The sequence below is a fragment of the Camellia sinensis genome, chromosome 8 (genome assembly GCF_055761805.1).
Source record: "Camellia sinensis isolate YWXY chromosome 8, ASM5576180v1, whole genome shotgun sequence".
Lineage (NCBI taxonomy): Eukaryota > Viridiplantae > Streptophyta > Magnoliopsida > Ericales > Theaceae > Camellia > Camellia sinensis.
In genome coordinates this window covers 127,739,386-127,751,310 of record NC_138968.1, presented here as the reverse complement: position 1 = coordinate 127,751,310, position 11,925 = coordinate 127,739,386, and positions in this window count along the sequence as shown.

Here is an 11,925-nt window from a genome sequence, read left to right as displayed (position 1 = left end):
TCAAGGAAGTTGGCGCATTATTTTCACGCCCATACCATCGTCGTACTGACCGAGTTCCCCCTCAAGGCCTTGTTTGAACGGGTGGACTTCTCAGGCCGGATTCTTAAGTGGGCGGTGGAGTTGGGGTAGTTTGAGGTGAAGTTCCAGCCACGCACTGCTATCAAAGCTCAGACTTTGGCCGACTTCGTTGCCGAGTTCTCGCCTGGCATTCATCCGGTGTGCCCGGTCGATATTACCGTGGCAGATGATGAGATGCACGCAAGACCATCCGAGATACAACTAGTTGGTGAAAGTAGCGACGCGGAGTTTGCGCGCACCTGTGAAGCACCCTCAGATTTCACGGTTACACCACCTGGTGATGCCATGACAGAGTTGTGTATTACCAACCCATCCACTCTGTCCGGTCCCGCATCACCAAGGGGGGAAGAAATTGAACCACACCGCTCAGAACCTGATGATTTGCCTACGGACTTGAGCATTACAGATCAACTTGCCAAGTCCGGTGTCGAATCATCAAGGGGGGAAGGAATGGATCCACAGAGCTTAGAACCTGCGGCCGGCTTACCACCGCAACCTGATGATTCGCCCACGGACTTGAGCATTCCAGAACTTGCTGAGTCCGGAGCCGAATCACCAAGGGGGACTGAATTGGAACCGGTTTACACGGAACATGAAACCGCACAGCCGAGCAGTTGTGATCCCATTGCCCTTCGCAACTCTCAGGACCCATCAGATTGCTGGAAGCTTTTTGTGGGAGAAATGTGGAAGCTTTTTGTTGATGAAGCGTCCAACCGTCATGGTGCCGGCCTAGGTATCGTTCTTATCTCCCCGGATGGCCTAACCATTGAACATTCTATCACGCTCGGCTTCCCAGCATCTAACAACAAGGCTGAGTACGAGGCACTTCTCGCCAGGCTCAAGAGCGCAATTCAAATGAAGGCTGCCGAGCTCCTGGTGTACAGTGATTCCCAGCTTGTGGTTAACCAAGTCTCTGGGATTTACGATGCCAAGGATGACAGGATAGCAAAGTACCAAGCTCTGGTCAGGGAACACATCAAGCAGTTTAAGGCAATCAGAGTCCAACAGATTGGCCGCGAAGAAAACAGCCGAGCTGATGAACTGGCCGGCCTCGCTTCCATGGTAGATAGTACGTCTCCAAACCCCCTGTTAATTGACTTTCTTCCACGGCCAAGCATTGAACACGCCGGGCAGACGGATGTACTCTGCGCCGCGCTGGGTCCTTCCTGGATGGACCCCTTGATCTTATTCCTCAGAGACCGAACTCTACCAACTGACAAGAAAGAAGCACACAAAATCCGGGTGAAGTCAGAGCGGTTTTGGCTCTCTCCATCTGGCGCGTTGTATAAGAAGTCCTTCACTGTTCTTTATCTAAAGTGCGTGCACCCGAATAGTGTGGAGGCCTTCTTGTTCGAAATTCACGAAGGCATTTGTGGCAGCCACATAGGGGGCAGGTCTTTGGCATACCGAGCTATTTCGCAGGGATACTGGTGGCCGTGCATGCAGGCCAACGCACAAAAGTACGTCCGCAAGTGCGAAAAATGCCAGAAATTCGCCCATCAGATCCATCAGCCTGCTAGGGAACTTCTTCCCCTTACCAGTCCTTGGCCCTTCGCCATGTGGGGGCTAGATATAGTGGGGCCACTACCAACAGCACCGGGCAATCGAAAATTCTTTATTGCGGCCACAGATTACTTCACGAAATGGGTTGAAGCTGAGCCCTTGGCAACCATCAAAGAGAAAGACTTGAAGCGGTTTGTCTGGCAGAACGTGGTCATACGGTTTGGCGTCCCTAAGATTTTGATCTCTGACAACGGCACCCAGTTTGACGGTCGCCTATTCAGAAGATTTTGTGAAGATTTGAAGATAGAATTCTACAACTCCACCCCGGCTTACCCGCAGTCCAATGGTCAAGCCGAGGCATCGAACAAGACTATACTGGATGGGTTGAAGAAACGGCTGGAGAAAGCAAAGGGAAAATGGGCTGAGGAATTGCCCAGCGTCCTTTGGGCATACCGAACAACCCCGCGGCGATCTACCGGGGAAACTCAATTTGCTTTGGCTTACGGCATGGAGGCGGTCATACCTTTGGAAGTTGGAATGCCCACCCTTAGAAGCGACAGTTTTGAGCCCGAGCTGAACGCCGAGGCTATTGCCTTGGAGCTGGACCTAGTGGAAGAACGTCGGGAGAAGGCCCTCATCCATGTGGCCGCCTACCAACAAGAGCTCTCAAAGAAGTATAACAAGACGGTGCACCCCAGACCGTTCAAAGTTGGTGATTGGGTTTTGAGGAAGATTATGGGCAACACCCTGGTGCCAGGAGAAGGCAAACTAGGGGCAAATTGGGAAGGACCCTACAAGATCACCGGTCTGGCGGGCAAAGGGGCTTACCACTTGGAGGATTTAGAGGGAAGAGCAATACCCCGGCCATGGAATGCGGCCAACTTAAAACTGTATTATTTTTAAGCTTTTGCTTTCTTTTCTTGTGCAAAGAAATTTTTTGGCTTGCACCACAGCATGTAATTCTTTTTGTCAATTTATAGAAGTAATTTTGCTTTAGCACTTGGACTGTTGTTTTAATGTTAAGGACCGAGATGATATATTCCGGTTGGAAGAGTTGGTGTTTTGTCCAACTTCGGATTCCCAACCGAGATGATGTACTCCGGTTGGAAGAGTTGGTGTTTTGTCCAACTTCGGATTCCCAATCGAGATGATGTATTCCGGTTGGAAGAGTTGGTGTCTTGTCCAACTTCGGATTCCCAATCGAGATGATGTATTCCGGGTAAAAGAGTTGGTGTCTTGTCTAACTTCGGATTCCCAACCGAGATGATGTATTCCGGTTGGAAGAGTTGGTGTCTTGTCCAACTTCGGATTCCCAACCGAGATGATGTACTCTGGTTGGAAGAGTTGGTGTCTTGTCCAACTTCGGATTCCCAACCGAGATGATGTACTCCGGTTGGAAGAGTTGGTGTCTTGTCTAACTTCGGATTCCCAACCGAGATGATGTACTCCGGTTGGAAGAGTTGGTGTCTCGGCCAACTTCGGATTCCCAACCGAGATGATGTACTCCGGTTGAAAGTGTTGATGATTTGTTCAACTTTGTTATTACCAACCGGGCTGGTTATTCCGTTTTATAAATTTGTTTTGTTCTGCTTAAGTACTTCAACCAAGTTATGAATTCCGGTTAACGAGGCGTTCTGTTCAAACAATGATTTATACCGAGATATTTTGCTGAAGATGGAATTGATGACTACCGTGCAAACACTTGGCAAAATTTGAATTTTTCATTGACAAGAAAATCATTACAAAAGGTGGGGACAGAGCCCGGTTACATCAGAAGTGTTGAAAGCAAAAATACAAAAAAGAAAAAAGAAAACTAAACTAGGGGGGAGAGATTCGTGAACTCGTCCTCGCCAGCATCAAGGTTGATGGTTGGACTTGCGTCTTGGGCACCGGGCTCAGCATTGCCGGGCTGCTCTTGCACCTCAGCCTCCTCTGCCTCAGAATCTGTCTCACCGTCTCCATCTTCAAGTCCTTCCTCGGCCTCAGCTTGCAAAGCGCTGAAAACGTCGTTTGCATAAGGCACGAGGTAGACCGGTAGCGAAGCTGGAGGGGGGTTGGCAAATACGTCGGTGTCAGAGCCCTGGCCGAGGTGTTCGCAAGCGGACTTCCAGTCGGTCTTGAAGTAGATGTCTTGTGTTGCAAAGACTTGCTTTTTGTAGCTCTGCTCGGCCTCGTTAAAATCGGCGTTGTTGGCAGCCCGGCAAGCTTTCTTCTTCGACTTCTTCAGGGTGTCCACCTCGGTCTGGAGCTCATTTTGTTTTTTCTTGGCCGCATTCAGCTGACCGAGCAGTCTGTTATTATCAGCGTTGGCCATCTTGAGGGAAGCCTTAGCCCGGCCGAGCTCGGCTTGAAGGCTCTCGACCTGGCTGGCTGTGTCGTTGGCCTTTTGCCGAAGCCTGTGGATGCGCTCCAAGACGAGATGTTGTTTTTGAATGGCCTGCAAAAAGCAAGTTGATTAGAAACGGAACCGGGCAAACACTTGTGAAATTTTTAGAGAAACATCGACTTACCCTGGCCATAGACTTCACTGACGATTTGACCAACCGAGTGTCAGGGACGTGGTCGCTGCCGACCACGTCGCTCGGTAGTAGCAGAGCTTTGGACAGATCGAAGGCGAGCAGATGCTCTTTGTCAGCCTTGATCGAAGCCGTCGCCGGGATGTCTTGACCCCGGTGCTTCAACTGTGGACGCCAGGCCGGCACTGGGGTGGGGACGTCAAGTGGATGCTCGGTAGTCAGCTCGGCGACTAGCTCGACGGATGGGTCTGCCCTAGCTCTTTTACCGGCACGTCGTGCAAAGGGTTCTCGGTTGGATTGCCCGGCGGATTGAGAGGCAAGGGCGACCACTGCACCACTGGATTGACCGGCGGCTGGCGACCGAGTTACAACGCTCGGCAGCTCGGCGGATGTGGCGGTGAGCAGGTTCTTGATTCTGCTGCGCTTGGCCATTTCTTGTTCCTCGGTCAGGCGAATGAGGGGAACGTCTGGCAGAGTAGGATCCGGTGGAGGTGTTGGAGCTCGGAGGAAGTCAGTTACTTTACTCCGGCGGGGAGCGGAATATCTGTATGTGGGACTGTAGCCGAGCAATTGGTTGCAATCTCGGTCGCGGTAGCGAAGCACGGTCCTGATTGCCTCTACGTTGGGGAAGTTATAGTTGGCTTGCAAGGCTTGGATGGCTGCAAAAGAAACAAGAGAATGATTAAGGTACAGAAACATCAAGAAAATGTATTAACCGAGGAAATTTGCGCGGCTTACATGTGCTGCCAAAGTTTTTGCTAATCATCCAGCCCGGTACCTCGGCTGTCTCATAATTGCCAGACACCCAGAAGAAATCATCGTCGTGAAGATCCTTGTCTGGTGTGCCGGTCACGATTTTCTCTCGGCCCAGTCTAATTTTGAGATAATAGGCAAGGCCGTCGCCAGTGTGGCCCAGGGTGTATTGGCGCAGGACCTCGGCTAAACCTAGGCTAATGCCTAACCGGTTGTTTAGCTCGTGCACGCCGTTTATTATCCGGTAAGTGTTGGTAGACACTTGGGTGGGTGCTAGCCCGGTTCGGCGCAAGAACTCGGTTATCAGTGGATTGAGTGGGAAACGAAGGCCCCCTTCGACGATGGACAGCCTGGTGAAGGGGCATTCCTCCCTACCCCAAGGTGTGGTCTCCTCTTCTGCGAGCTCCAGGTGGACATCGGCCGGGACGCCGTACTCCTCCCTGAACGCAGCCAGCGCGGCCGGAGTATCCAATAGGAAACGAAATTTCCCCATTTCTGGCCGGCTTGGTATAGCCCGGTTGAGGGGTTTGGCACTGTGGTAATTGGTTGCTGCTCGGTCCTGAGAGCCTCAAGAATGACAGTGGTCCCCTTGGACTCTGCAGGAAAAGGATGGCAAGTGTAAGTGTGAGTGCGGTCATGCAAAAGGAGCTGGACTTTAGCTCGGTCATTTAGAGTGCCAAACCACCTCGGTTGTCTATTCTAATTAAGGAGCCCGGTCGCCCAAGCAGACCAAATGTTAGCCCGGTTGAGCGACCAAGTCCTTTTATGATCTCGGTTTTTGCTAGGGTTGAGACAAACTTGTTATTTGCTCGGTTTGATTGGTTTTTTAAATCAAAAGAAGACCAGGAGCCCGGTTCGCCCCAGTTCTTCAGTGTTCTTCAGGAAAACGAAGAACACCAAGAACAGTGGGAGGTTTGGGACGATTTCTATGGCCTATGCCCTAGGAGCTACGTATTTGTGCCCTAATGTGTGTAATATGAAAGAAAATAGCAACAAAATAGAGGTAGAAGGACTCACCAGTGAAGGGCAGGGTCGAGTCCCTCGAACACGAAGAATGGCAGACGAGTCCAAGGCAAGGATGCTAGAGCTCTGGAGTTGTGAGACAGAATAGCAGTAGGAGGAGATGAAGTTTGGAGGTCCTGTATGTATAGACCAGCGAGAGGCCGCCCAAATTCAAATTCTGGCAAAAACGGCGGGTTGGCTTCTCGATGACCAATGGGAGCCCACCACGTGTCCCCATTTATGGCGACATCAAGACTGAAGCGACGGGTTGAAGAGTCGAAGAGCCAACCGAGCTATTTTCGAAGAAAAGGATGTCAGCCGAGGAGTATAACCGGGCAAGTTTGCAGACAGTTATGTTAACCAGCCCGGTCGAGGTTTGGCAACTTGAAGACCGGAGAAATGCTACCTCGGTCGAAGTGAGTAATCCCAGTCACGCTTTCACGGACGGAATTAAGGGGCAATTGAGAGGGTGATTTGTGACCTGGAGTTGGGCCGAGGCAACGGCCGAACAGGTTGAGAGCCCAACGGTGCATGGGGCCGAGATGATCGACTATCCGCCTAGAGATGGGCTGCCAGAACTTGGGCCGGGCAGAACTTGGGCCAAGTGTGAGCCGCCCCGGACCGAAAAGAAACTCGGCAAGGTAGTGCTCGGTTGGGCCGAGCTGCCTGATCAGGGGATGGCTGAAGCCAGACAGGCTAAGTGACCGGCGCCCGGAAAGGCGTGGTCAACCGAGGAGACCGTTTGATCGGCAGGAAGGCCGACCAAAGGAGGTGCCCGGGCTAGGCTCTGCCGAGATGCCGCCTAGCCCGGTCCTCCTTGTGTTTATCCAGTGAGGTGCTTGGGTATGAAGCATAGCATGGCCGTGGTAGAGCAGCTCGGCTGCCGAGCTCCAGCTGTGAAGTCAGGCAGTTGAGATTAGGTGATGTTCAGCAAGGTTTATGCTGACAGATGCGATAGCGGAGCCACGTGTAAGGAGACGACTGGGAGTAGATACGGGGCATAGAGAGTATATAAGCATGTCTGCGCCCCCCATACGCGACAGGTGAACACTTGGTAAGGAATTTCTTACACAAACACTTCTCTCTCTCTCTCTCTCTCTATCCTAAGGTGTGTGCTAACTTGACCGTCGGAGGGTTTTTCCGGCCACACACCGCCGGGTAGCTCACCGTTCTTTGCGCGCAGGTGATCGGACATAAACGAAACTCGGAAGAAATGAGTACGGGCTTGCCGGAATATTTGCTCCCCGTACAACACACTAGTGGTTGAAACACGTAATGTGTGTATAATTAAAATAAGTAAAAATAAAACTAAATTTTTACTATATATGATATGTCACGTAAGTGATTAGAGTCTTATTTATTAATTCAAAAATTTAAGGTTCAAGTCTTACTTTTGTTAACCATCTAATTTTTTATTTTTATTTTTTTTTATATTTCAAATAGGAAAATGAGGACATGTGGTATAAGGAAAAGTCACCAAAGTTTAGACACCAAGCGATGTGTTGACTTTTAATAATAGTATATATATATACTATTATTAAAAGTGTATATATATATATATATATATTGTTCTGTTTCTATATGATTAATTTAGCACGCAGTTACCTGTCTAGGTTTAGTAGGTTCTTCTGATTTTAGATCTCAAAGAAGTGATTGTAGAAAATGTTTGTAGAATATGGATTCACCATAAATGAAAATAGAATAATGCTTGGGACCCCTTTTTGGGGGTCACCCCCTCACCCCTCATTGTTGTTGAAAATATTGGGGGGGAAATATCTTAAACTAACATGAGATGTAATAGCAAACAAGATATGAATTTATTTAATATAATTAAACACACACACACACATATATATATATATATATATAGCTTTTGACCGAGTTGAATGACAAACAAAAATTCGTTTAGCGGCCCCATTTGTATAGGGCACGATAGATACATATTAATTACATATTAGGAGTGAACATGTAGAGTGTTTTTTTTTTGTCATTTTTTAATTTTTTAAAAAATAACGTAAAATATTAAATAAAATATAGTGCACACTTGATGACTGAGCTGTTAAAAATTGAAAAAATTACAAAAATTTAAAATTAGTGGTTAGATGAAGGTAAGTTATATAAGGGCATTTTTGGAAAGAGAAAAACCGTGACAAAGCTTCAAAATGATTCTGGACTATATACTTTATATAATACTACTAGTATAAAGATTGATATTTGAAAACAAAGCAGTGGTAAAACATACATAAATTAGAATTTATTCCTTTGCATTATACATAAAATTTAATTACTCACTCTGATTGTTATTTATAAGTTTCGATAATGTTATGAGCAAAGTGCTTCTAATGAAATTTCATAAGAGTGAAACCCAATTATCACTCAAAAACACTTTGTCACTTGACAATCTTTATTCATGTACAAATATTAAAGCCATCTTGTACTAATATACTGTTAAAGATTCACATCTAGATTATATAGATTCCATTGTTTAATACAAATTGAAATGTTTATAGGTACAATTTGAAACTTACCATAGAAACTAAATTGAAACTTACTTCAAATTACAAGGGTGTAAAGTTTAATTTAACCCTTAATTGTATATTGCAACTTATCACTTTTTATTTTTTATTTAGCATCAACAAAGAATTTTATTAAAAAGAAAGAAGGGAAGAGGACAAGAAGTCCTCAACCAAAGAAAAGGAAAACATTCAAAACAAAAAGCACAAAACACCTAACACTAGAGATGGCAAAATGATAAATGTTATAATATATGGGCCTATTTGATTGTGTTTTCATTTTATGTTTACTATTTTCTAGAAAGGAACTGAACATCCAGTCACCGATGTTAGAACTGTGCGATTTATGGTTCAAATAGGAGTTTCAATCAAAATGATTCAAATAGTACTATTGGCCCCGTTTGGTAGAGTTATGGGAAAGTGATTATAGCTTATACCTTAACAGCTTATAGCTTATAACTGTGAACATAAGCTGATTTTTAACTTATAAATTAAGTTTCTCTTCCCCACTTAAAGAATAAGTTGATTTTTGACTTACAAAAAGCTATAAGCTGTATTGTTAAGCTGAACCAAACACATCAAAATAGCTTAAATTAAGCTCAAAGTTGAAATAAGCTGTATATAAGCCATACCAAACAGGGCCATTCTTAAGTTGAGTGAATTGTACGATTCAGTTGTGACAAATCACAACGGTTCACAACCATTCAATTATTGCATAATGCATGAAACGACATTGTTTTAGCAAAATAAAATTAAAAAAAAAAAAAAACATCAATTGTTTATATTGATATAAGTGGTTTTATTTTATATGTATCTACCAATATTTAATTTTGTTATTTTGATATTTATTTCATTTTAAACACTATTTTTAAATTTTTATATAAAATTATATATTATATTAAATAAAGTAAATCTTATGACTCACCATTCAGTACAATTTACAATTGTAGCAAAATGATTCACGATTCGATTGGCAATTTAACAACAATGCATCCAATCAAAAACAAGAAAGCACAATACCCATGCTTAAAATGCCAACATGCCAGCCATTCATTCCTCTAATTAAATGTCTTTGGCATCATATTTTTAAAAGATTTGCACCCACTGTCTCACCATCGAATGCAAAAGCCTCGTTCCAGAACTCCTTCCCTAAACTCATTATTGGAGAAACTAGAAGCTGAGCACTTTCTGCTTCAAGGGCCTCAATCCTAGCACGGAGCTTTTCAATCTCTTGGTCAAGTTCTTTAACAGCTAGGGTTGTTGACTTAGCTTGGAGATCAAAATAAGCCGCACTATTTTCTTCAAATAGTCAATGGTGAACTGAACCTCCAAGCTTGCATTTTGAGCATATAAAAACCAATCCCGCCAGTTGAAAATTTCAGGTTCGTCTAAGTCTTCGAGTCTGGTGTTGCACCTGTGGTGTATCACATCGCACTATAAACACAGGTCGTCACCTTGAGACTCATCTATTCAATTGACCAAGAGATTGGAAAGCTCTATGCTATGATGTGATTTATTGAGATTGAATCCTCTAATCTCTATCTTCTTGTTTCTCTATCTTAATTCCCTTTTTCATCTCATAATTGAGTCACATGATATTATCATGTACTAAACATGGAGGATTTGTCTTTGGTTTATCCATGCACAAAGTTCATACATGCATTAAGTCTCATTTAGTGTTACACTCAAAATTATTTATTGTTCAGTTCAAAAACAAAAAATTGCAATCTATGCCTCATCTTATGGTACAAGTGGCATATTCTACTGTTTTTAGATAGTTATTTAGAGGGCCACTTAAACTTCTCTTCCAAGAATATTGAATAATTTTGCTGTTGTTACAATTAATTTCCTCCCCCCCCCCCCCTCCCTTTTTTTTGAACAGGAAAAGGGGTGCTCCTTGGAGGCATCATTGCTGCGAAAAATTATTAGTTGGTCTAGGGGCACCATGTGGTCATGCCCTAGCCATGCCCTGGCCAATCACAAACCTCCATGTCCCCTCATGTTTCTCAATCACTCAACACAAAATCATGAACCCTACCCTCTCCACCAATAATACATGTGGTGGTGCCCCAGAACCAACCCATAACTTCTCCATTGCAACCCCTAGCCTCTAGTGTAAAAAAAAGTTATTACAGATTTAAGTTTTTCCCATACTACACTATATTGGTACATACCAAAATAAATAATAATGTTGAAAGATATGAAAAAGTGTAATAAAAAAATATGAAAAAGAAAATAAAATAGTAGTTAAAGTTGTTTTTTAAATGGAGAGTCTGTAAAACTTTTATAATAAAAAAAATTAATGTATCCAAATATTTCAACAATTTATTCTAAGCATTTACCATACACAACAGAAAAATCAACCAAAAACAGTGACACCAAAACATTAACTCCAAGAATGAAACAACCCTCTTGGAAGCAATTGTGAACAATTTGTCCTGCGTCCATAAGCTCATTTCCAGGTATAGTCTATCGAGAAAATTCTATATGTACCCAATATAAGTTCACTCCCGCCAACAAACTAATTCGAACTCTCTTTCATCATTCGTTAAAAAAATACTCTCTCATCATGGTTTTCAACATTCTTGAACGTATCATCTTCCACACCAAATTATTCTCTCAATCTCAATTCCAAAAACAAACAAAGATTAATCCAAAAACCAAAAGTCAGCTTTACATTGAAATCAAAGAAGATTAACCTCAATATGTCAACAAAACTGCCACTTGAGTCTGTGGCCAAGAAACTCAAAATCACTTTTCTCTTTACTACACATCAATCAATCACTTTTTCTCTCTTTTCTCTTATTTCATATCTTACACATCAATTAATCACTTTTTCACCCATCTATTCAACTAAAAAAAATTATATCATCTAAAACTCCAAAACTATTTTTAAAATATATAATCAAATAAAATATCAAATTTTGTGAACTCTTTTTAGAAAATTATTTTTCAAAATTGTTTCACAAATACAAACCAAACACGGCCAATGACTTTACAAAATGGCCAAAGACTTTACAAAAATCTCACAGACATCTCACTTGGAATCACTCACACTTGAGTACTTAACTCCACTTCTGGTTGCTATGTTACACAGACTCGTTAAAATAAATCAAATACTCGCGTTGGATACCCAACACTCGGACAAGCTTCTTATATAATTATATATAATACTATTATTATATGTACATATTGTTATATAATTGCAATAAATAACCTTTTGACCCTGTAAGTTACATATATCATCATTTTCTCTCACATGATTAAAAATATAAAATATGACATTTCTTTTTGCTGAGTCCATATATTCCTAAATTTATGATTTGATGAGTCCGACCTCTAGATATATACCTGCACCTGACATCCATACCCAGTCCATGTAACATAATCTTGTTGTTGTTGTTGTTGTTGTTGATATACATTCCAAATGAGGCCACTTCCCTTTACATAACCATCCACTTTCTCAATGGATTGCTAGGATCATTTTCATCAAAGGGCTATTATTAAGGCTCTAGAATATTGTAACGTAACACTCATACTTTCATTATATTCTAGAACTC